The sequence below is a fragment of the Hyperolius riggenbachi genome, chromosome 5, assembly GCF_040937935.1.
Source record: "Hyperolius riggenbachi isolate aHypRig1 chromosome 5, aHypRig1.pri, whole genome shotgun sequence".
Classification (NCBI taxonomy): Eukaryota; Metazoa; Chordata; class Amphibia; order Anura; family Hyperoliidae; genus Hyperolius; species Hyperolius riggenbachi.
In genome coordinates, this window is record NC_090650.1 from 436,560,399 (window position 1) to 436,583,362 (window position 22,964).

The 22,964-nt window shown below is 43.3% G+C and overlaps 1 protein-coding gene across 3 annotated transcripts in view; it reads right to left on the reverse strand.

The window, feature by feature from the left end:
* Positions 1–22,964, reverse strand: part of TSNARE1 (t-SNARE domain containing 1) — a 557,339-nt gene that overhangs the window by 126,896 nt on the left and 407,479 nt on the right. The gene's annotated exons all lie outside the window — the stretch shown is intronic.

Genomic DNA, 22,964 nt, shown 5'->3' on the forward strand with positions numbered 1-22,964 from the left:
ATCAAACTTGGAGAAGGACTTAGGAGTACTCATTGACAACAAGTTAAATAATCGTACTCAATGCCAAGCCGCTGTAGCTAAAGCTAACAAAATTTTGGGATGCATTAAAAGGGAAATAAAAACTCGAGATGCTAGCATAATATTGCCCCTGCTTAACTCTCTAGTAAGGCCACATCTGGAATATGGAAATCAGTTCTGGGCACCACATTACAAAAAAGATATTGCAGTTTTAGAGCAGGTGCAGAGACGAGCAACAAAATTGATACGTGGGATGGAAGGTCTCACTTATCAAGAAAGGTTAGATAAACTGGGTTTATTTAGTCTAGAGAAAAGACGCCTTAGAGGGGATCTAATTAACATGTATAAATACATCAGAGGGCAATATAATAGCTTGGCGGATGAGCTTTTTGTCCCTAGGCCTTCTCTAAGGACTAGAGGACATGATCTGCGCATGGAGGAAAAACGTTTTAGCCATTTATTTAGGAAAGGGTTCTTTACAGTAAGAGTGATTAAGATGTGGAATGCATTGCCACAGGAAGTCGTTATGGCAAACTCTATACCTGCATTTAAAGGGGGCTTAGATGCTTTCCTTGCGTTGAAAGACATCCATGGCTACAATTACTAGGTAATGCCTAATGATGTTGATCCAGGGATTTTATCTGATTGCCATCTGGAGTCGGGAAGGAATTTTTCCCTTTTGGGGCTAATTGGACCATGCCTTGTAAGGGTTTTTTCGCCTTCCTCTGGATCAACAGGGATATGTGAGGGAGCAGGCTGGTGTTGTACTTTGTACTGGTTGAACTCGATGGACGTATGTCTTTTTTCAACCAAAATAACTATGTAACTATGTGACTATGAATTGTGCACCTTGTATAGTACACTCTAAGACAACGGACTAATGGAATTGTGCACCTTGTATAGTACTGTCTAAGACAACGGACTAATGGAATTGTGCTCCTTGTATAGTACACTCTAAGACAACGGACTAATGGAATTGTGCACCTTGTATAGTACACTCTAAGACAACGGACTAATGGAATTGTGCACCTTGTATAGTACACTCTAAGACAACGGACTATTGGAATTGTGCACGTTGTATAGTACTCTCTAATACAACGGACTATTGGAACTGTGCACCTTGTATAGTACTCTCTAATACAACGGACTATTGGAATTGTGCACCTTGTATAGTACACTCTAAGACAACGGACTATTGGAATTGTGCACCTTGTATAGTACTCTCTAAGACAACAGACTAATGGAATTGTGCACCTTGTATAGTACTCTCTAAGACAACGGACTATTTGAATTGTGCACCTTGTATAGTACACTCTAAGACAATGGACTATTGGAATTGTGCACCTTGTATAGTACACTCTAAGACAACGGACTATTGGAATTGTGCACCTTGTATAGTACTCTCCAACACAACGGACTATTGGAATTGTGCACCTTGTATAGTACACTCTAAGACAACGGACTAATGGAATTGTGCACCTTGTATAGTACACTCTAAGACAACGGACTAATGGAATTGTGCACCTTGTATAGTACACTGCAAGACAACAGACTAATGGAATTGTGCACCTTGTATAGTACACTCTAAGACAACGGACTAATGGAATTGTGCTCCTTGTATAGTACACTGCAAGACAACAGACTAATGGAATTGTGCACCTTGTATAGTACTGTCTAAGACAACGGACTAATGGAATTGTGCTCCTTGTATAGTACACTCTAAGACAACGGACTAATGGAATTGTGCTCCTTGTATAGTACTCTCCAAGACAACAGACTAATGGAATTGTGCACCTTGTATAGTACACTCTAAGACAACGGACTAATGGAATTGTGCACCTTGTATAGTACACTCTAAGACAACAGACTAATGGAATTGTGCACCTTGTATAGTACACTGCAAGACAACAGACTAATGGAATTGTGCACCTTGTATAGTACACTCTAAGACAACAGACTAATGGAATTGTGCACCTTGTATAGTACACTGCAAGACAACAGACTAATGGAATTGTGCACCTTGTATAGTACACTCTAAGACAATGGACTATTGGAATTGTGCACCTTGTATAGTACACTGCAAGACAACAGACTATTGGAATTGTGCACCTTGTATAGTACACTGCAAGACAACAGACTATTGGAATTGTGCACCTTGTATAGTACACTGCAAGACAACAGACTATTGGAATTGTGCACCTTGTATAGTACACTCTAAGACAATGGACTATTGGAATTGTGCACCTTGTATAGTACACTCTAAGACAACGGACTATTGGAATTGTGCACCTTGTATAGTACTCTCCAACACAACGGACTATTGGAATTGTGCACCTTGTATAGTACACTCTAAGACAACGGACTAATGGAATTGTGCACCTTGTATAGTACTCTCCAAGACAACGGACTATTGGAATTGTGCACCTTGTATAGTACACTCTAAGACAACGGACTATTGGAATTGTGCACCTTGTATAGTACTCTCCAAGACAACAGACTATTGGAATTGTGCACCTTGTATAGTACTCTCCAAGACAACGGACTATTGGAATTGTGCACCTTGTATAGTACTCTCTAAGACAACGGACTATTGGAATTGTGCACCTTGTATAGTACAGGCTAAGACAACGGACTAATGGAATTGTGCACCTTGTATAGTACACTCTAAGACAACGGACTATTGGAATTGTGCACGTTGTATAGTACTCTCTAATACAACGGACTATTGGAACTGTGCACCTTGTATAGTACTCTCTAATACAACGGACTATTGGAATTGTGCACCTTGTATAGTACACTCTAAGACAACGGACTATTGGAATTGTGCACCTTGTATAGTACTCTCTAAGACAACAGACTAATGGAATTGTGCACCTTGTATAGTACTCTCTAAGACAACGGACTATTTGAATTGTGCACCTTGTATAGTACACTCTAAGACAACGGACTAATGGAATTGTGCACCTTGTATAGTACACTCTAAGACAACGGACTAATGGAATTGTGCACCTTGTATAGTACAGGCTAAGACAACGGACTAATGGAATTGTGCACCTTGTATAGTACACTCTAAGACAACGGACTATTGGAATTGTGCACCTTGTATAGTACTCTCTAAGACAACAGACTAATGGAATTGTGCACCTTGTATAGTACTCTCTAAGACAACGGACTATTTGAATTGTGCACCTTGTATAGTACACTCTAAGACAACGGACTAATGGAATTGTGCACCTTGTATAGTACACTCTAAGACAACGGACTAATGGAATTGTGCACCTTGTATAGTACAGGCTAAGACAACGGACTAATGGAATTGTGCACCTTGTATAGTACACTCTAAGACAACGGACTATTGGAATTGTGCACGTTGTATAGTACTCTCTAATACAACGGACTATTGGAACTGTGCACCTTGTATAGTACACTCCAAGACAACAGACTAATGGAATTGTGCACCTTGTATAGTACACTCTAAGACAACGGACTATTGGAATTGTGCACCTTGTATAGTACTCTCTAAGACAACAGACTAATGGAATTGTGCACCTTGTATAGTACTCTCTAAGACAACGGACTATTTGAATTGTGCACCTTGTATAGTACACTCTAAGACAACGGACTATTGGAATTGTGCACGTTGTATAGTACTCTCTAATACAACGGACTATTGGAACTGTGCACCTTGTATAGTACACTCCAAGACAACAGACTAATGGAATTGTGCACCTTGTATAGTACTCTCTAAGACAACGGACTATTGGAATTGTGCACCTTGTGTAGTACTCTCTAAGACAATGGACTAATAGAATTGTGCACCTTGTATAGTACTCTCTAAGACAACGGACTAATGGAATTGTGCACCTTGTATAGTACTCTCTAAGACAACGGACTATTGGAATTGTGCACCTTGTATAGTACTCTCTAAGACAACGGACTAATGGAATTGTGCACCTTGTATAGTACACTCCAAGACAACGGACTAATGGAATTGTGCACCTTGTATAGTACACTCTAAGACAACGGACTATTGGAATTGTGCACCTTGTATAGTACACTCCAAGACAACAGACTAATGGAATTGTGCACCTTGTATAGTACACTCCAAGACAACAGACTAATGGAATTGTGCACCTTGTATAGTACACTCCAAGACAACGGACTAATGGAATTGTGCACCTTGTATAGTACACTCCAAGACAACAGACTAATGGAATTGTGCACCTTGTATAGTACACTCCAAGACAACGGACTAATGGAATTGTGCACCTTGTATAGTACACTCCAAGACAACGGACCAATGGAATTGTGCACTTTGTTTAGTACACTCTTAGGCCTGGTGCACACCAAAAACCGCTAGCAGATCCGCAAAATGCTAGCAGATTTTGAAACGCTTTTTCTTCTTTTTCTGTAGCGTTTCAGCTAGCATTTTGCGTTTTTGTGAAGCGTTTTTGGTGTAGTAGATTTCATGTATTGTTACAGTAAAGCTGTTACTGAACAGCTACTGAAACAAACACCGCCTGGCAAACCGCTCTGAAGTGCCGTTTTTCAGAGCGGTTTGCGTTTTTCCTATACTTAACATTGAGGCAGAAACGCCTCCGCAATCCAAAATCTGCAGCAGCCCGGGAGTATGCGTTTCTGCAAAACGCCTCCCGCTCTGGTGTGCACCAGCCCATTGAAATACATTACCCAAGCGTATCCGCGGCCGCAAGCGGATCGCAAAACGCAGCCGAACCGCTCTGGTGTGCACTAGGCCTAAGACAACGGACTAAGTCATGCATTTTGGTGGTACTAATGGTCTAGCACCATACAAAATAAATGGGATACAGTTGGGGACATCAAACTTGGAGAAGGACTTAGGAGTACTCATTGACAACAAGTTAAATAATCGTACTCAATGCCAAGCCGCTGTAGCTAAAGCTAACAAAATTTTGGGATGCATTAAAAGGGAAATAAAAACTCGAGATGCTAGCATAATATTGCCCCTGCTTAACTCTCTAGTAAGGCCACATCTGGAATATGGAAATCAGTTCTGGGCACCACATTACAAAAAAGATATTGCAGTTTTAGAGCAGGTGCAGAGACGAGCAACAAAATTGATACGTGGGATGGAAGGTCTCACTTATCAAGAAAGGTTAGATAAACTGGGTTTATTTAGTCTAGAGAAAAGACGCCTTAGAGGGGATCTAATTAACATGTATAAATACATCAGAGGGCAATATAATAGCTTGGCGGATGAGCTTTTTGTCCCTAGGCCTTCTCTAAGGACTAGAGGACATGATCTGCGCATGGAGGAAAAACGTTTTAGCCATTTATTTAGGAAAGGGTTCTTTACAGTAAGAGTGATTAAGATGTGGAATGCATTGCCACAGGAAGTCGTTATGGCAAACTCTATACCTGCATTTAAAGGGGGCTTAGATGCTTTCCTTGCGTTGAAAGACATCCATGGCTACAATTACTAGGTAATGCCTAATGATGTTGATCCAGGGATTTTATCTGATTGCCATCTGGAGTCGGGAAGGAATTTTTCCCTTTTGGGGCTAATTGGACCATGCCTTGTAAGGGTTTTTTCGCCTTCCTCTGGATCAACAGGGATATGTGAGGGAGCAGGCTGGTGTTGTACTTTGTACTGGTTGAACTCGATGGACGTATGTCTTTTTTCAACCAAAATAACTATGTAACTATGTGACTATGAATTGTGCACCTTGTATAGTACACTCTAAGACAACGGACTAATGGAATTGTGCACCTTGTATAGTACTGTCTAAGACAACGGACTAATGGAATTGTGCTCCTTGTATAGTACACTCTAAGACAACGGACTAATGGAATTGTGCACCTTGTATAGTACACTCTAAGACAACGGACTAATGGAATTGTGCACCTTGTATAGTACACTCTAAGACAACAGACTAATGGAATTGTGCACCTTGTATAGTACACTCTAAGACAATGGACTATTGGAATTGTGCACCTTGTATAGTACACTGCAAGACAACAGACTAATGGAATTGTGCACCTTGTATAGTACACTCTAAGACAACAGACTATTGGAATTGTGCACCTTGTATAGTACACTGCAAGACAACAGACTATTGGAATTGTGCACCTTGTATAGTACACTCTAAGACAATGGACTATTGGAATTGTGCACCTTGTATAGTACACTCTAAGACAACGGACTATTGGAATTGTGCACCTTGTATAGTACACTCTAAGACAACAGACTAATGGAATTGTGCACCTTGTATAGTACACTCTAAGACAACGGACTATTGGAATTGTGCACCTTGTATAGTACACTCTAAGACAATGGACTATTGGAATTGTGCACCTTGTATAGTACACTGCAAGACAACAGACTATTGGAATTGTGCACCTTGTATAGTACACTGCAAGACAACAGACTATTGGAATTGTGCACCTTGTATAGTACACTCTAAGACAATGGACTATTGGAATTGTGCACCTTGTATAGTACACTCTAAGACAACGGACTATTGGAATTGTGCACCTTGTATAGTACTCTCCAACACAACGGACTATTGGAATTGTGCACCTTGTATAGTACACTCTAAGACAACGGACTAATGGAATTGTGCACCTTGTATAGTACACTCTAAGACAACGGACTAATGGAATTGTGCACCTTGTATAGTACACTCTAAGACAACGGACTAATGGAATTGTGCACCTTGTATAGTACTCTCCAAGACAACGGACTATTGGAATTGTGCACCTTGTATAGTACACTCTAAGACAACGGACTATTGGAATTGTGCACCTTGTATAGTACTCTCCAAGACAACGGACTATTGGAATTGTGCACCTTGTATAGTACTCTCCAAGACAACGGACTATTGGAATTGTGCACCTTGTATAGTACTCTCTAAGACAACGGACTATTGGAATTGTGCACCTTGTATAGTACAGGCTAAGACAACGGACTAATGGAATTGTGCACCTTGTATAGTACACTCTAAGACAACGGACTATTGGAATTGTGCACGTTGTATAGTACTCTCTAATACAACGGACTATTGGAACTGTGCACCTTGTATAGTACTCTCTAATACAACGGACTATTGGAATTGTGCACCTTGTATAGTACACTCTAAGACAACGGACTATTGGAATTGTGCACCTTGTATAGTACTCTCTAAGACAACAGACTAATGGAATTGTGCACCTTGTATAGTACTCTCTAAGACAACGGACTATTTGAATTGTGCACCTTGTATAGTACACTCTAAGACAACGGACTAATGGAATTGTGCACCTTGTATAGTACACTCTAAGACAACGGACTAATGGAATTGTGCACCTTGTACAGTACTCTCTAATACAACGGACTATTGGAATTGTGCACCTTGTATAGTACACTCTAAGACAACGGACTAATGGAATTGTGCACCTTGTATAGTACTGTCTAAGACAACGGACTAATGGAATTGTGCACCTTGTATAGTACTGTCTAAGACAACGGACTAATGGAATTGTGCTCCTTGTATAGTACACTCTAAGACAACGGACTAATGGAATTGTGCACCTTGTATAGTACTCTCTAAGACAACGGACTAATGGAATTGTGCACCTTGTATAGTACACTCTAAGACAACAGACTAATGGAATTGTGCACCTTGTATAGTACACTGCAAGACAACAGACTAATGGAATTGTGCACCTTGTATAGTACTGTCTAAGACAACGGACTAATGGAATTGTGCTCCTTGTATAGTACACTCTAAGACAACGGACTAATGGAATTGTGCACCTTGTATAGTACACTCTAAGACAACGGACTAATGGAATTGTGCACCTTGTATAGTACACTCTAAGACAACAGACTAATGGAATTGTGCACCTTGTATAGTACACTCTAAGACAACGGACTATTGGAATTGTGCACCTTGTATAGTACACTCTAAGACAACAGACTAATGGAATTGTGCACCTTGTATAGTACACTCTAAGACAATGGACTATTGGAATTGTGCACCTTGTATAGTACACTGCAAGACAACAGACTATTGGAATTGTGCACCTTGTATAGTACACTGCAAGACAACAGACTATTGGAATTGTGCACCTTGTATAGTACACTCTAAGACAACGGACTATTGGAATTGTGCACCTTGTATAGTACTCTCCAACACAACGGACTATTGGAATTGTGCACCTTGTATAGTACACTCTAAGACAACGGACTAATGGAATTGTGCACCTTGTATAGTACTCTCCAAGACAACGGACTATTGGAATTGTGCACCTTGTATAGTACACTCTAAGACAACGGACTATTGGAATTGTGCACCTTGTATAGTACTCTCCAAGACAACGGACTATTGGAATTGTGCACCTTGTATAGTACTCTCCAAGACAACGGACTATTGGAATTGTGCACCTTGTATAGTACAGGCTAAGACAACGGACTAATGGAATTGTGCACCTTGTATAGTACACTCTAAGACAACGGACTATTGGAATTGTGCACGTTGTATAGTACTCTCTAATACAACGGACTATTGGAACTGTGCACCTTGTATAGTACTCTCTAATACAACGGACTATTGGAATTGTGCACCTTGTATAGTACACTCTAAGACAACGGACTATTGGAATTGTGCACCTTGTATAGTACTCTCTAAGACAACGGACTATTGGAATTGTGCACCTTGTATAGTACAGGCTAAGACAACGGACTAATGGAATTGTGCACCTTGTATAGTACACTCTAAGACAACGGACTATTGGAATTGTGCACGTTGTATAGTACTCTCTAATACAACGGACTATTGGAACTGTGCACCTTGTATAGTACTCTCTAATACAACGGACTATTGGAATTGTGCACCTTGTATAGTACACTCTAAGACAACGGACTATTGGAATTGTGCACCTTGTATAGTACTCTCTAAGACAACAGACTAATGGAATTGTGCACCTTGTATAGTACTCTCTAAGACAACGGACTATTTGAATTGTGCACCTTGTATAGTACACTCTAAGACAACGGACTAATGGAATTGTGCACCTTGTATAGTACACTCTAAGACAACGGACTAATGGAATTGTGCACCTTGTATAGTACACTCTAAGACAACGGACTATTGGAATTGTGCACGTTGTATAGTACTCTCTAATACAACGGACTATTGGAACTGTGCACCTTGTATAGTACACTCCAAGACAACAGACTAATGGAATTGTGCACCTTGTATAGTACACTCTAAGACAACGGACTATTGGAATTGTGCACCTTGTATAGTACTCTCTAAGACAACAGACTAATGGAATTGTGCACCTTGTATAGTACTCTCTAAGACAACGGACTATTTGAATTGTGCACCTTGTATAGTACAGGCTAAGACAACGGACTATTGGAATTGTGCACCTTGTATAGTACTCTCCAAGACAACGGACTATTGGAATTGTGCACCTTGTATAGTAGTCTCTAAGACAACGGACTATTGGAATTGTGCACCTTGTATAGTACAGGCTAAGACAACGGACTAATGGAATTGTGCACCTTGTATAGTACTCTCTAAGACAACGGACTAATGGAATTGTGCACCTTGTATAGTACACTCTAAGACAACGGACTATTGGAATTGTGCACCTTGTATAGTACAGGCTAAGACAACGGACTATTGGAATTGTGCACCTTGTATAGTGGAGTTCAGAGAGTCAGAGACCACCCAATTCCACATCTGCCATCTCGCTATACGTCCTCGGGCCCATAAAGTGGCCATACACCATACAATTAAAAGATCTAATTTTTCACCAATTCAATATTTTTTTATAATTATCTTTATTTTCCAAATTTTCTAGTATTACAAAACAAAATTACATTTATCCAATACATAGGGGGAAAAGGAATACAATAGTACATAGATTATCCATAACAAACCATTATAAGATGCATATGCCCATTTCTTCTGCGACATCTCTTGTTTCTTTGCATATTTTCCATATCTTCAGTACTTAAATTACATTCATAATCTTCTAATATCACAAAAAAACAACAACCAAAATAAATCCTTCCCCTCATACAGAAAACCTTTCATACCATGCCATCCATTCTTCACCCACTCTGCCATTCACTCTCGGATCAATGTGGTTTCTGTTCCCTTATCTTCTACTGATTTTATTATGTCACTATGTCAGGAGGCCTTCATTGTCCTACCCTCTTCCTTTCCCTCTCATACTTCCTTAAATATTTAAATTCCAACCACTGTTTCCATCTTTCCTCATGTCTTTCCCTATTTCCATGTATATACAGGTAGTCCCCGGTTTACGAACGAGATAGGGACTGTAGGTCCGTTCTTAACCTGAATCTGTTCTTAAAGCGGAATATAACCCTGCATTTCAACTTTGCTCTAAAACATTATTTACAGCATATTATATGCAAAAAGCATTTTTTTTGTACTAGACCAGCATTGGAAGGGTTAAACACAGAGGTTTTAAGTTTCGTGCAGACGTTCAGATAGTTACATTCTATTTAGTTATATGTATATATTTAGAAATGTTACACACTCTTTGGCTGTCCTCCAACTCCTTCTCAGTGAGAGAGATGAGTCACAATAAACACTTAGATACATTTATGTAAACAAAAAGTATCTAACTCAAGTTCGGATGGGTCTGCAGAAATCTCCAGGGACTTTAAAGCCCTGTGTAACCCTTCCAATGCTGGTCTAGTAAAAAAAAATGCTGGTTGCATATAATATACTGTAAATAATGTTTTAGAGCAAAGTTGAAATGCAGGGTTATATTCCGCTTTAAGTCAGAACATTGTGCAATCTCTGTCCCCTGTACCTCCTCTGTGCCCCCCTGTGCCTCCAGTGTCCCCCTCTGTGCCCTCTGTGCCTCCAGTGTCCCCCTCTGTGTCACCCCTGCACTCTGTACCTCCTCTGTGCCCCCTGTGCCTCCAGTGTCCCCCTCTGTGTCACCTCTGCCCTCTGTACCTCCTCTGTGCCCCCTGTGCCTCCAGTGTCCCCCTCTGCCCTCTGTACCTCCTCTGTGCCCCCGGTGCCTCCAGTGTCCCCCTCTGTGTCACCTCTGTCCCCTGTACCTCCTCTGTGCCCCCCTGTGCCTCCAGTGTCCCCCTCTGTGTCACCTCTGCCCTCTGTACCTCCTCTGTGTCCCCCTGTGCCTCCAGTGTCCCCCCCTGTGTCACCTCTGCCCTCTGTACCTCCTCTGTGCCCCCCTGTGCCTCCAGTGTCCCCCTCTGTGTCACCTCTGCCCTCTGTACCTCCTCTGTACCCCCTGTGCCTTCAGTGTCCCCCTCTGTGTCACCTCTGCCCTCTGTACCTGCTTATACAAGTTTAAAAGCCATTTTTTCTTTGAATTTTTTTAAAATCTATTTTCTCAAAAACTACAAGTCCAATTTGAAAAATGTGTTTTTTTAACTTGTTCCCATGGAAACAGTAAATCCATTCCGTTTGTATCGGCGGGTCGTTGGTAAGTCGAGCGTTCATAAGTCGGGGACTACCTGTAGCTGGTTAGGTTTTCCATTTTCCACACACACTATCTCTTCAAACCATTCCTATATCAATGGACTTTGGGTTGTCTTGCAGTGTTTTGCTATGAGAATTCTAGCCGCATTGACCAGAAATCTCATCAGTGATTTCTCATATTTCTTAGCAGGCCAGTCATTACTATTAATTATCTATGTAATTATTTGAACCCCTTATCTCTGCCCAGGGGCGTAACTAGAAATCACTGGGCCCCCCTGCGAATATTTGGATGGGGCCCCCCCCATAGGTGCCAAATAATCGTAATGGGGCAGCGTTTCACTGTAAATTAATTGTAAAGTGGGCAGCATTTTACCAGACAATCGTAATGTGGGCCAGAAAATCGTAATGTTGGCAAAGTTCACCAGAAAATCGTAATGTGGGCCTTTAGAAAATCATAATGTGGGCAGAGTTCACCAGAAAATCCTAATGTGGGCACCAGTCACCAGAAAATAGTAACGTGAGCAGCAGTCACCAGAAAATTGTAACGTGGGCAGCATTCACCAGACAAACGTAATGTGGGCAGCGTTCACCAGAATATCGTAATGTGGGACAGAAAATCGTAATGTGGGCAGAGTTCACCAGAAAATTGTAACATGGACAGCATTCACCAGACAATCGTAACTTGGGCAGTGTTCGCCAGAAAATCGTAATGTGGGCCAGAAAATCGTAATGTGGGCAGCGTTCACCAGAAAATCGTAACGTGGACAGCATTCACCAGACAATCGTAACGTGGGCAGTGTTCACCAGAAAATCGTAATGTGGGCCAGAAAATCGTAATGTGGGCAGAGTTCACCAGAAAATCGCAATGTGGGCAGCAGTCACCAGAAAATCGCCATGTGGGCAGCAGTCACCAGAAAATTGCAATGTGGGCATCAGTCACCAGAAAATCCTAATGTGGGCAGCAGTCACCAGAATATCGTAATGTGGGCAGCAGTCACCAGAAAATCCTAATGTGGGCAGCAGTCAGTCACCAGAATGTCGTAATGTGGGCAGCAGACACCAGAAAATCCTAATGTGGGCAGCAGTCACCAGAAAATCCTTATGTGGGCAGCAGTCACCAGAAAAATCGCAATGTGGGCAGCAGTCACCAGAAAAATCGCAATGTGGGCAGCAGTCACCAGAAAATCCTAATGTGGGCAGCATACACCAGAAAATCGTAATGTGGGCAGCAGACACCAGAAAATCGCAATGTGGGCAGCAGACCCCTGAAAATCGCAATGTGGGCAGCAGACACCTGAAAATCGTAATGTGGGCAGCAGACACCTGAAAATCGTAATGTGGGCAGCAGACACCTGAAAATCGTAATGTGGGCAGCAGACACCTGAAAATCGTAATGAGGGCAGCAGACACCTGAAAATCGCAATGTGGGCAGCAGTGACCAGAAAATCGCAATGTGGGCAGCAGTGACCAGAAAATCGTAATGTGGGCAGCAGACACCTGAAAATCACAATGTGGGCAGCAGACACCTGAAAATCGTAATGTGGGCAGCAGACACCAGAAAATCGCAATGTGGGCAGCAGACACCAGAAAATCGCAATGTGGGCAGCAGTGACTAGAAAATCGTAATGTGGGCAGCAGACACCAGAAAATCATAATGTGGGCAGCAGACACCAGAAAATCGCAATGTGGGCAGCAGACACCTGAAAATCACAATGTGGGCAGCAGTGACCAGAAAATCATAATGTGGGCAGCAGACACCTGAAAATCACAATGTGGGCAGAAGTGACCAGAAAATCATAATGTGGGCAGCAGACACCTCAAAATCGCAATGTGGGCAGCAGACACCTGAAAATCGTAATGTGGGCAGCAGACACCTGAAAATCGTAATGTGGGCAGCAGACACCTGAAAATCGTAATGTGGGCAGCAGACACCTGAAAATCGCAATGTGGGCAGCAGTGACCAGAAAATCGCAATGTGGGCAGCAGTGACCAGAAAATCGTAATGTGGGCAGCAGAGACCTGAAAATCACAATGTGGGCAGCAGACACCTGAAAATCGTAATGTGGGCAGCAGACACCAGAAAATCGCAATGTGGGCAGCAGTGACCAGAAAATCACAATGTGGGCAGCAGACACCTGAAAATCGCAATGTGGGCAGCAGTCACCAGAAAATCACAATGTGGGCAGCAGACACCTGAAAATCGTAATGTGGGCAGCAGACACCTGAAAATCGTAATGTGGGCAGCAGACACCTGAAAATCGTAATGTGGGCAGCAGACACCAGAAAATCGCAATGTGGGCAGCAGACACCAGAAAATCGCAATGTGGGCAGCAGTGACCAGAAAATCACAATGTGGGCAGCAGACACCTGAAAATCGCAATGTGGGCAGCAGACACCAGAAAATCACAATGTGGGCAGCAGACACCTGAAAATCGTAATGTGGGCAGCAGACACCTGAAAATCGTAATGTGGGCAGCAGACACCTGAAAATCGTAATGTGGGCAGCAGACACCTGAAAATCGCAATGTGGGCAGCAGTGACCTGAAAATCGTAATGTGGGCAGCAGTCACCAGAAAATCGTAATGTGGGCAGCAAACACCTGAAAATCACAATGTGGGCAGCAGACACCTGAAAATCACAATGTGGGCAGGAGACACTAGAAAAAAAAATGCACCTGTGAAAAAAAAACAATTCACTTACCTGACAGAAGTCTTCTCCTCTCCCGGCATCTGGCACACAGCTCCCCGAGTCCTCCTGCAGCACATCTCCCGCGCTGACAGGCAGAGTGCAGGGCTACGGCAAGATGGCTGCCGAAACCCTGTACTAGAGACACAAATAGTCTCCAGTGTAGGGCTTCTTCGGCGGCCATCTTGCCGTAGCCCTGCTCTGCCTGCCGGAGACTATGCAGGCTGCTGGTGGAGCGGGGCTGCGGGGAATGAACTGGCAGACGCTGCGGCCAGTTGAGCACCTTGCTGGGGGGTCCAGAGCAGCGCTCCCCCCACGCACAGTGAGCGGGCCCCAGAGCAGCCCCGGGCGGCCGGCCCCCCTGCGGCTGAGAGAGTCGCATCCCCGGTAGGTACGCCGGTGGTGACAGCCTTTCCTCCTCCGGGCCCCTGACTTGCTAGGGGCCCCCCTGCAACTGCAGGGGCTGCAGGGTCTATTCCTACGCCCCTGTCTCTGCCCAATATTTCTGTATTTCCTTACATCCCCCAACCAATTCAATATTTTCGATCGGTTGTCCCGAAAAATCAAGGTTTTCTTTGCTTTCGATCGATAAATCCGATCAAATTTCCCATTTTTTTTAATTTTTGCAGATTCAGGATGTTGGAAATTTCAGACCCATTTTAATCAAGAATTGTATGGTGTGATGATGGATTGTCAATTGATGTACAGTTCCAAACAATTTTTTCTGAGCTTTCAATTTATTTATGATTGGGGAAAAATTGAGCATAGGTGTGTGTGGTACATTGTAACAATTCAAAAATCTGACCAATCAGTCAGAAAAATTAATCACTATTCTTGAATTGAACAGATTTTTAAAAAATTGTATGGTGTGTGGCTACCTTTAGGCTGTGTTCCCACTAGAGCGATTCTCCCTTCATCGCTAAATGGACAGTGAACGGTTCCGAGTTTATAAATGAGAGCCGGCCACACTAGTCACTCAGCAGTGGATACGCGGGATCAGGTACAGTAAGCGGGACGCACTTCTGTGCAATCCACAATAAAGCTGGCCACACACCATACAATTTTTTTTGAATATCTGTTCAATTTAAGAATTGCAATACATTTTTCTGATTGTAACATTTCAAAAATATGTCCAATGTATACACACACTTGTGTGTATATATTAATAAATAATAAATTGACAATCTACCACACACCATACAATCTTTAGAAAAACTGAAGAACAATTTCAAGCATTCCAGATCGATAAAAAAATAGAAAAAAATACAGATAATCCTATCGGATTTTTCAGTCGAATGAAAATAAAAACAAAACAAAAACAAAAAAACAGCTTTTGATTTTTTTTTCAGGAGATCAGATCATATTTATCGTATTGCCGCAAAATCGCATCATTTTACTGTATTGTGTGTGACCACTTTAAAGGGGTTCTGTGGGGGGGGGGGGGGTGTTGAAAATAAAGACACTTACCTGAGGCTTCGATCAGCCCCCTGTAGCAGTGTCTCGCGCCGTCCTCCTCCGATCTGCCGTTCTCCGCGACTTGATCCGGTCTAACGCGGCATGGCATCCAACTGCGGCTGCTCGCTCCCGCGCGCGTCATCAGAAGCTTACTGTGCAGGCGCACTACAGGAAAACTTCGTACTGCACCTGCGCAGTAAGTTTTCGATGACGCGAGCAGGAGCGCGCATTTTTCGTCTTGTTAGATGAATAATTTCCCGGTGGCGGCAGCGGGGAACAGCGAATCGGTGGAGGTCAGCGCTGGACATTACTGCTACAGGGGGCTGATAGAAGCCTCAGGTAAGTGCCTGTTTTTATCTTCAACACCCCCCCACAGAATTCTTTTAACCACTTTATCCACCACTACAGTATATCTACGTCCTCTGTGACTTCATCTAAGCCACGAGTCAGTAGATATACGTCTTGTAGCAGAAGCAGTGCTGTGTAGGATTGGGCTTGCTCCTGTGCACATTTCTAGCACTATCTGATGCAGCACGAATTGGTGAATGGATATATATGTTCCCTGAGCTAATAAGATTGAAATTTATCATTAGAAATACTTTTATTTTCTCATTTCATAGTGAAAAATACACTCTGTAGCATTATTTCATAAATCAAATATCAAATTGTGACAGGAACATAATCTAAGTTTTGTGATAAGCAATAAGAATAGCCAAACAAAATGTGTTTTTTTTTATCTAGAGTAGCACTTTTTTGTTTTAAACTGCAATTGGTAAAGCTGAGAATTAATGTGTTTTTCTATTTTTTTTCTTTGTTTTCCCATTAAAATTCATAGAAAACAAAATTGTTCGAGGGAAAAAATGGCATACAATGAAAGCCTAGTTTGTCTTGAAAAAAACAATATATATTTCATTTCTGTGTCATAAGTAGGGATAAAGTTATTTCTGATTAAATAGGGACATAGATAAACTGTCAAAACTCCTCTGGTCCATAAGTGGGAAACAAGGTCTGGATGCCAAGTGGTTAATCCTGGATAGGCGGATGCATTCCTCTATTATAGCCTATGGCGGTAACGAATCCGCCCCAAGCTCCAGTGGCCAAGCGAATTCCCTGGCAGCAGGTGACACAAGTACGGGTGAAAAGATCATGTGGGCACAACCAGCCAATCAGACACTTATAATCTAATCACGTCAGTTCTGCTGCCGCCTCCAAGAAATCTCACGTAGGAAACGTTTATCATCTCTGATTACATGGCAAGCGAAATGAACAGATAAGTGCCTACCTGCAAGAGAGTGCAAGCCCCACTTATGGGATAAAATACACACTGAGCATACACATGACCTGTCTACCACTGGAGGATGTTGGTTTCCTGTAACAGCTTGCATGCAACTTAAAGGGACTCCGAGCTCAACCTAAAAAGCAAAATAGTACTCACCCGGGGCTTTCTCCAGCCCAGTGCTGGTCGGGAGGTCCCTCGACGGCGTCCTCTGAAAGTACTGCGCATGCGCCGTACTGCCACGCCGGCCGCCGTGTTGACGCAAGGCGGCCGGCCTCGTGACGTCAGCCGCGTCATACCAGGAAGAAGGAGCCCGACACTCGGCCGAGTGTCGCCGGGCTGCCGCCGGTCAGCCATTCCGGAACGGGGCCTAGGAGAGGAGCCAGGATGCCGTCGAGGGACCTCCCGACCACCACTGGGCTGGAGAAAGCCCCGGGTGAGTACTATTTTGCTTTTTATGCTGAGCTCGCAGTCCCTTTAAGTACTCGTCCCTCCCACTGCGGAGAAGTCATCCTTGATGGGAGGGGACCTAACACTAACTAAATCCAAACCTATGCATATGCATAGCCTGGGTGCGCCACCAAGTAAAATTGAAAATTGCGCAAAAGGTGGAGCAGCGCATCACCAGGCCGCCTCCGAATGGCCTCCAATCAGAGGTGCGCTGAACCCCCCCAGAAACTGCAAACGCACCTTGAACCAACATCCTCCAGTGGTAGACAGGTCATGTGTATGCTCGGTGTGTATTTCGACCCCACAAGTGGGGCTTGCACTCTCTTGCAGGTAGGCACTTATCTGTTTTTAAGTAGCGCTGCTCATTTCCTTGCTATGTACTAATTTAATTCATTTTTGGTCAGCTGCTCCCACTTAAAAAGAATCTGTATTGTTAAAATCACACAAAAGTAAACATACCAGTGCGTTAGGGGACATCTCCTATTACCCTCTGTCACAATTTCGCCGCTCCCCGCCGCATTAAAAGTGGTTAAAAACAGTTTTAAAAAGTTTATTTATAAACAAACAAAATGGCCACCAAAACAGGAAGTAGGTTGATGTACAGTATGTCCACACATAGAAAATACATCCATACACAAGCAGGCTGTATACACCCTTCCTTTTGAATCTCAAGAGATCATTTGTGTGTTTCTTTCCCCCTGCATCTCTCATGCACTGAAGTTTCAGGCTGCTCTTTTCTCCCTGCAAACAGCTTTGCCCTTGTCTGTAATTCTTCAGTATGTGAAAGCCCAGCCAGCTCAGAGGACGATTTATCCAGCTTGTAAAAGATAAGAGAGGCTGCTCTAATCTAAATAACACACAGGCAGTGTGCATAGAGGGGCCTGGAAGGGGGAGTTCATAGCAGAACCACAACACTGAAGAACTTGGCAGCCTTCCAGACACAGGCTGACAAGAGAGAGATAAGTTGATTTATTACAGAGACTGTGATAGTACAAAGTGCTGCAGTAAGCCAGAGCACATTAGAATAGCTTTTGGAACTTGTAGGATGATAAAAAACAGGACGCAATTTTTGTTACGGAGTCTCTTTAACAGCCATGCTTTTGGTGTATATGCAGAGCTTCTGTTTGGGTTCAAGGTGCGTTTGTAGTTCCTGGGGGGGCTCAGCGCATCTCTGATTGGAGGCCATTCGTGGGGCGGCCTGGTGATGCGCTGATCCACCTTTTGCGCAATTATCATCTCTGATTGGTGGCCCAATTTTCTTCTTGTGTTTCGGGCCATCATAAAAGGGCCATTTTAGGTAAATAGAAAGGAGCGGCGTTTGCTCTAGGCATTGATTTCCGCTCCTGGCATCGGCAGGCGAGAGCCCGGGAAAGTAAAATAGCAGAAAAGATGATACAAATAGAGATGTAAAGAGAAAATAAAGTCAAGCACTAAATCCAGGTAGTGAAAAGCAGCCAAGCGGAGGAAGCCATAAAGCAAGCTGCCGCTGTAATCATGGCGGAAGCCTTCATAGAATACGGCGGGGGGAATAGAGAAGCTCGCGTTATTGCCCTACTTTCTCATCGGTTTCATTTGTTGTCAGCTGCTACGGAATTAAACCGATAATAAAGCCAAATGGGTCGCTGAAGTGTCTAAAGATACAGCCACACGGTATCATCATCCACAGACACACACACCCGCCCCTACCGAAAATCCAATCAAGAGCAAGGTCAAAGAAGGCCAGCAGAACAAATGGGGTTTAAATGGGGGACTTGTACCTGCATGAGGAATGTGTCTATCTGTGTGCAAGAGAGCCAACGTCGTGCCAGAAACATTCACTGACATTCTAATCTCAATTCAAGTCTGTTCTTAAAGAGGCCCTGTGGCGGCATGTAGTAGAATGCACTAAATTATACAAGATATCCATTTTTTACGGTATTTTTCCTGGTTTCAGCATCAGCCAAACTTCCTATTTCTGTATATTACTGTATATTGGTATGCGCCCTCCCAAGGACGCTTAGCCTAGGCTGATTAGCTATGCAGAATTCTCCTCTCAGAACATTCTGGAAGACCCCAATTCTTAACCAGGGCTGTGAAGTCAGTACAAAAATTATCCAACTCCTCAGTTTATGAAACCACTCGACTCATTAGTCTAATTTTTACAAAGGCTATGGCTTTGGTTCTAAAATCATCCGACTCCTCAGTTTATTGAAACATCGACTCCGACTCCAGGTACACAAAATTGCTCCGACTTCTCAACTCCACAGATCTGTTCTTAAAGTGAACCTCCAGACTAAAAATTGACTCAGCAGCACTGAAAAGGCTTGGTGTTTCTTTAACTATTTCACAGCATCAGAACTTTTTTTTTCTCTTATCCAAGCCTTATTTTTAGCTGCACAGAAAAAAAACTGCCCGGGCATTTTTCCCCTAATGCTGTGCAAAGCATGATGGGATTTCTGATGCTGTTGTTGTCGTTCTGCTGTTTTGGTGCAATTTTTTTTTTTACATTTTGAATTTGACATTTGAAACCTAGTGTGTGCAGCTGGGAGGGGTGATCAGGACACAGGACAGTTGGAACTGTGTCTCCTGCTCCTTGCCACCTCCTTTCAACCAAAAAGATGGCTGCCCCCATGACAAAGATGGCAGCCCCCATGAATCACAAACATTTGCCTGTTCTTTTAAAACGGGGTGGGTAAAAGATTATATTACCTAACTATTCTAATTAACATAACTAATGTAACTTAATGACAGTATGTTTGTTTAGGCTGAAGTTCCCCTTTAAAGGATACATCCAGGCTAAATCAAAATCCACTTACCTGGGGCTTCCCTCCAGCCCCTGGCAGCTGCCCTGTGCCCTCACCGCAGCTCCGGAGCACAAAAAAAGCCGACACGGTCCTGGCGAGGTCGGCTTCTGCAGCAGAAGACATCGGGAGCTGTGGTGAGGGTACAGAACGGCTGCCAGGGGCTGGAGGAAGCCCCAGGTAAGTGGATTTTGATTTTTTATTTAGCTTGGACCTCTCCTTTGACAATATGGTCATATGTGTACAAGAAACAAGTAATGGGCACATTATAAGCTGATCACATAGCCAGACATGTTCATAGTGTTTTACCCAGAATCTTTCTCCAGACGGTGGCATGAAAAAATAGTCAGGTGGAGCGGGACAGGGAAATACAGGGACAGTCGCTTCCATAGAGGCAACTGGCGATTGCTCTGCTTTGAAGCAGAGTACCCCAATAATTATTATTGTTAGAGTATGTGTGTGCACAGTGTTGCATCTACATAGCCCGTTGTAGTTATCTTACCATGTTGCCTAAAACAGCCGAGCACAACTACTTACTTTAGGTACACTTTAAGGGCTGGTGCACACCGAGCGGCTTTTTCAGCGTTTCTGCAGCCGCTTGCGGCTGCGGATACGCTTGGTCAATGTATCTCAATGGGGTGGTGCCCACCAGAGCGGGAGGCGTTTTGCTGAAACGAACACTCCCGGGGTGAGGCATTTTTTGGATTGCGGATGCGTTTCTGCCTCAATGTTAAGTATAGGAAAACCGCAAACCGCTCTGAAAAACGCCAGTTCAGAGCGGTTTGCCAGGCGGTTTTGTTACAGAAGCTGTTCAGTAACAGCTTAAGGGCCCGTTCACACTGCACGCGTTTCCAGCCGCGTTTTGGAAACGCGTGCAGGTGGCCGACACGCAGGACATCAGACATTGCATAGAGTGCAATGTCTGATGTTCACACTGCATGCGTTCCAGACCTGTGCGGTCCGGGAACGCATGCTGCACGCAGATTTTACAAAAACGCGCGGCTGTCCCATTCACTTTTCAGTGATGGGATCAGCCACGCAACGCATACGAACGCGGATGGCGTGCGTTCGTACGCGCTGCGGTCCGCATGCGTGGCCGTCCGCATTTTGCAGTCTGAACGGGCCCTTACTGTAACAATACATGAAATCTACTACACCAAAACCGCTACACAAAACCGCAAAACGCTAGGTGAAACGCTACAGAAAAATAAGAAAAAGCGTTTCAAAATCTGCTAGCATTTTGCGGATCTGCTCGCGGGTTTTGGTGTGCTCCAGCCCTAAGTCTTACTGCTAGGCTGTTTTACTTAACATGGCAAAATAACTTAAAGCGGACCCAAACCAAACATTTTTTTAATTAAAAATATTTAGTTGCACCACTCTGACATATACAAAGATAAATAAACACTCCTTCAAGCCTATGAGCATTTCAGTGCATGCTTTTCACCCTTCTCTTTCCATAGCTAGGGTTATACAGGTGACAGCCGTTAGCAATTCCTCCATTGCGGGACACCTTCTACTCCACCAGTCTGCCGGATTCTGTCCCAGCAATATGAAGGGAAGGGAGGCTCCAATAAATGTAAAATATTTTATATTTGTCATCATGCAGCTGAAAAAAGGCTGCTATTTATTATTATAATTTAGAAAATAGATTTTATTTCTGAAATCGTGTATTTTTAATTTGGGTCCACTTTAAAGAGACTCTGAAGCAAAAAAATAATAATGATAAAATGAATTGGTTGTGTAGTACAGATAATTACTAGAATATTAGTAGCAAAGAAAATATTCTCATATTTTTATTTTCAGTTATATAGCTTTTTTTTTTTTTATAACATTGCATCATTCTCTAATATTTGCAATTTATATACTACTCAGCATTCTAAATGCTTTTACAGAGCAGGCCATTGAACTATTGTCCTCTCCTCTGGCAGAGAAAAAGAAAATTCTTGAAAAACAGTTGAGATAACAAGCTTCAGAAGACAGAGGTCTCTGCGACAAAGTCGTGGAGCTCAATGTCAATTTGCATAGATAACAACTGGAGTTTCTTAACTCGTCCTGTACTGGAAACAATTAAACTTATGTCTCTGCTCCTAATGTTTTATTTCTAGCTAGTTTTATTTCTAGCTGTACTACACATACAAATCTTTATATCATTTTTTATTTTTTTTTCGCTTCAGTGTTTCTTTAACCTTCCTGGCGGTAAGCCCGAACTGAGTTCGGGCTATGCCGCCGGAAGGCACCGCTCAGGCCCCGCTGGGCCGATTTGCATAATTTTTTTTTTGCTGCACGCAGCTAGCACTTTGCTAGCTGCGTGCAGCGCCCGATCGCCGCCGCTACCCGCTGATCCGCCGCAATTCCTCTCGCAGCGCTATGGGGCAGATCGGAGTCCCCTCTGACGTCACGACGTCGGTGACGTCATCCCGCCCGTCGCCATGGCGACGGGGGAAGCCCTCCAGGAGATCCCGTTCTTTGAACGGGATCTCCGATCGCCGGCGGCGATCGGAGGGGCTGGGGGGATGCCGCTGAGCAGCGGCTATCATGTAGCGAGACTTTGTCTCGCTACATGAAAAAAAAAAAAAAAATAAAAAAAAAAAGATTTGCTGCCCCCTGGCGATTTTTTTGCAAACCGCCAGGAGGGTTAAAGAGCACCAGAGATGAAGCACCCTCTTGTATTTTACCCTATAAATCAGTGGGAACATGACAGTAAACACCTAATCTGCTCTTTGTTTTATTGTTCTCTGTAATCTGACTGTTATCACCTCTGATAAGAATCCCCGACTGAGCACTCAGTCTAGCTTTGCTACGGAAAGATTATAGCTGAGTCTGTCTTCTCTGGTGTCTTTTCAA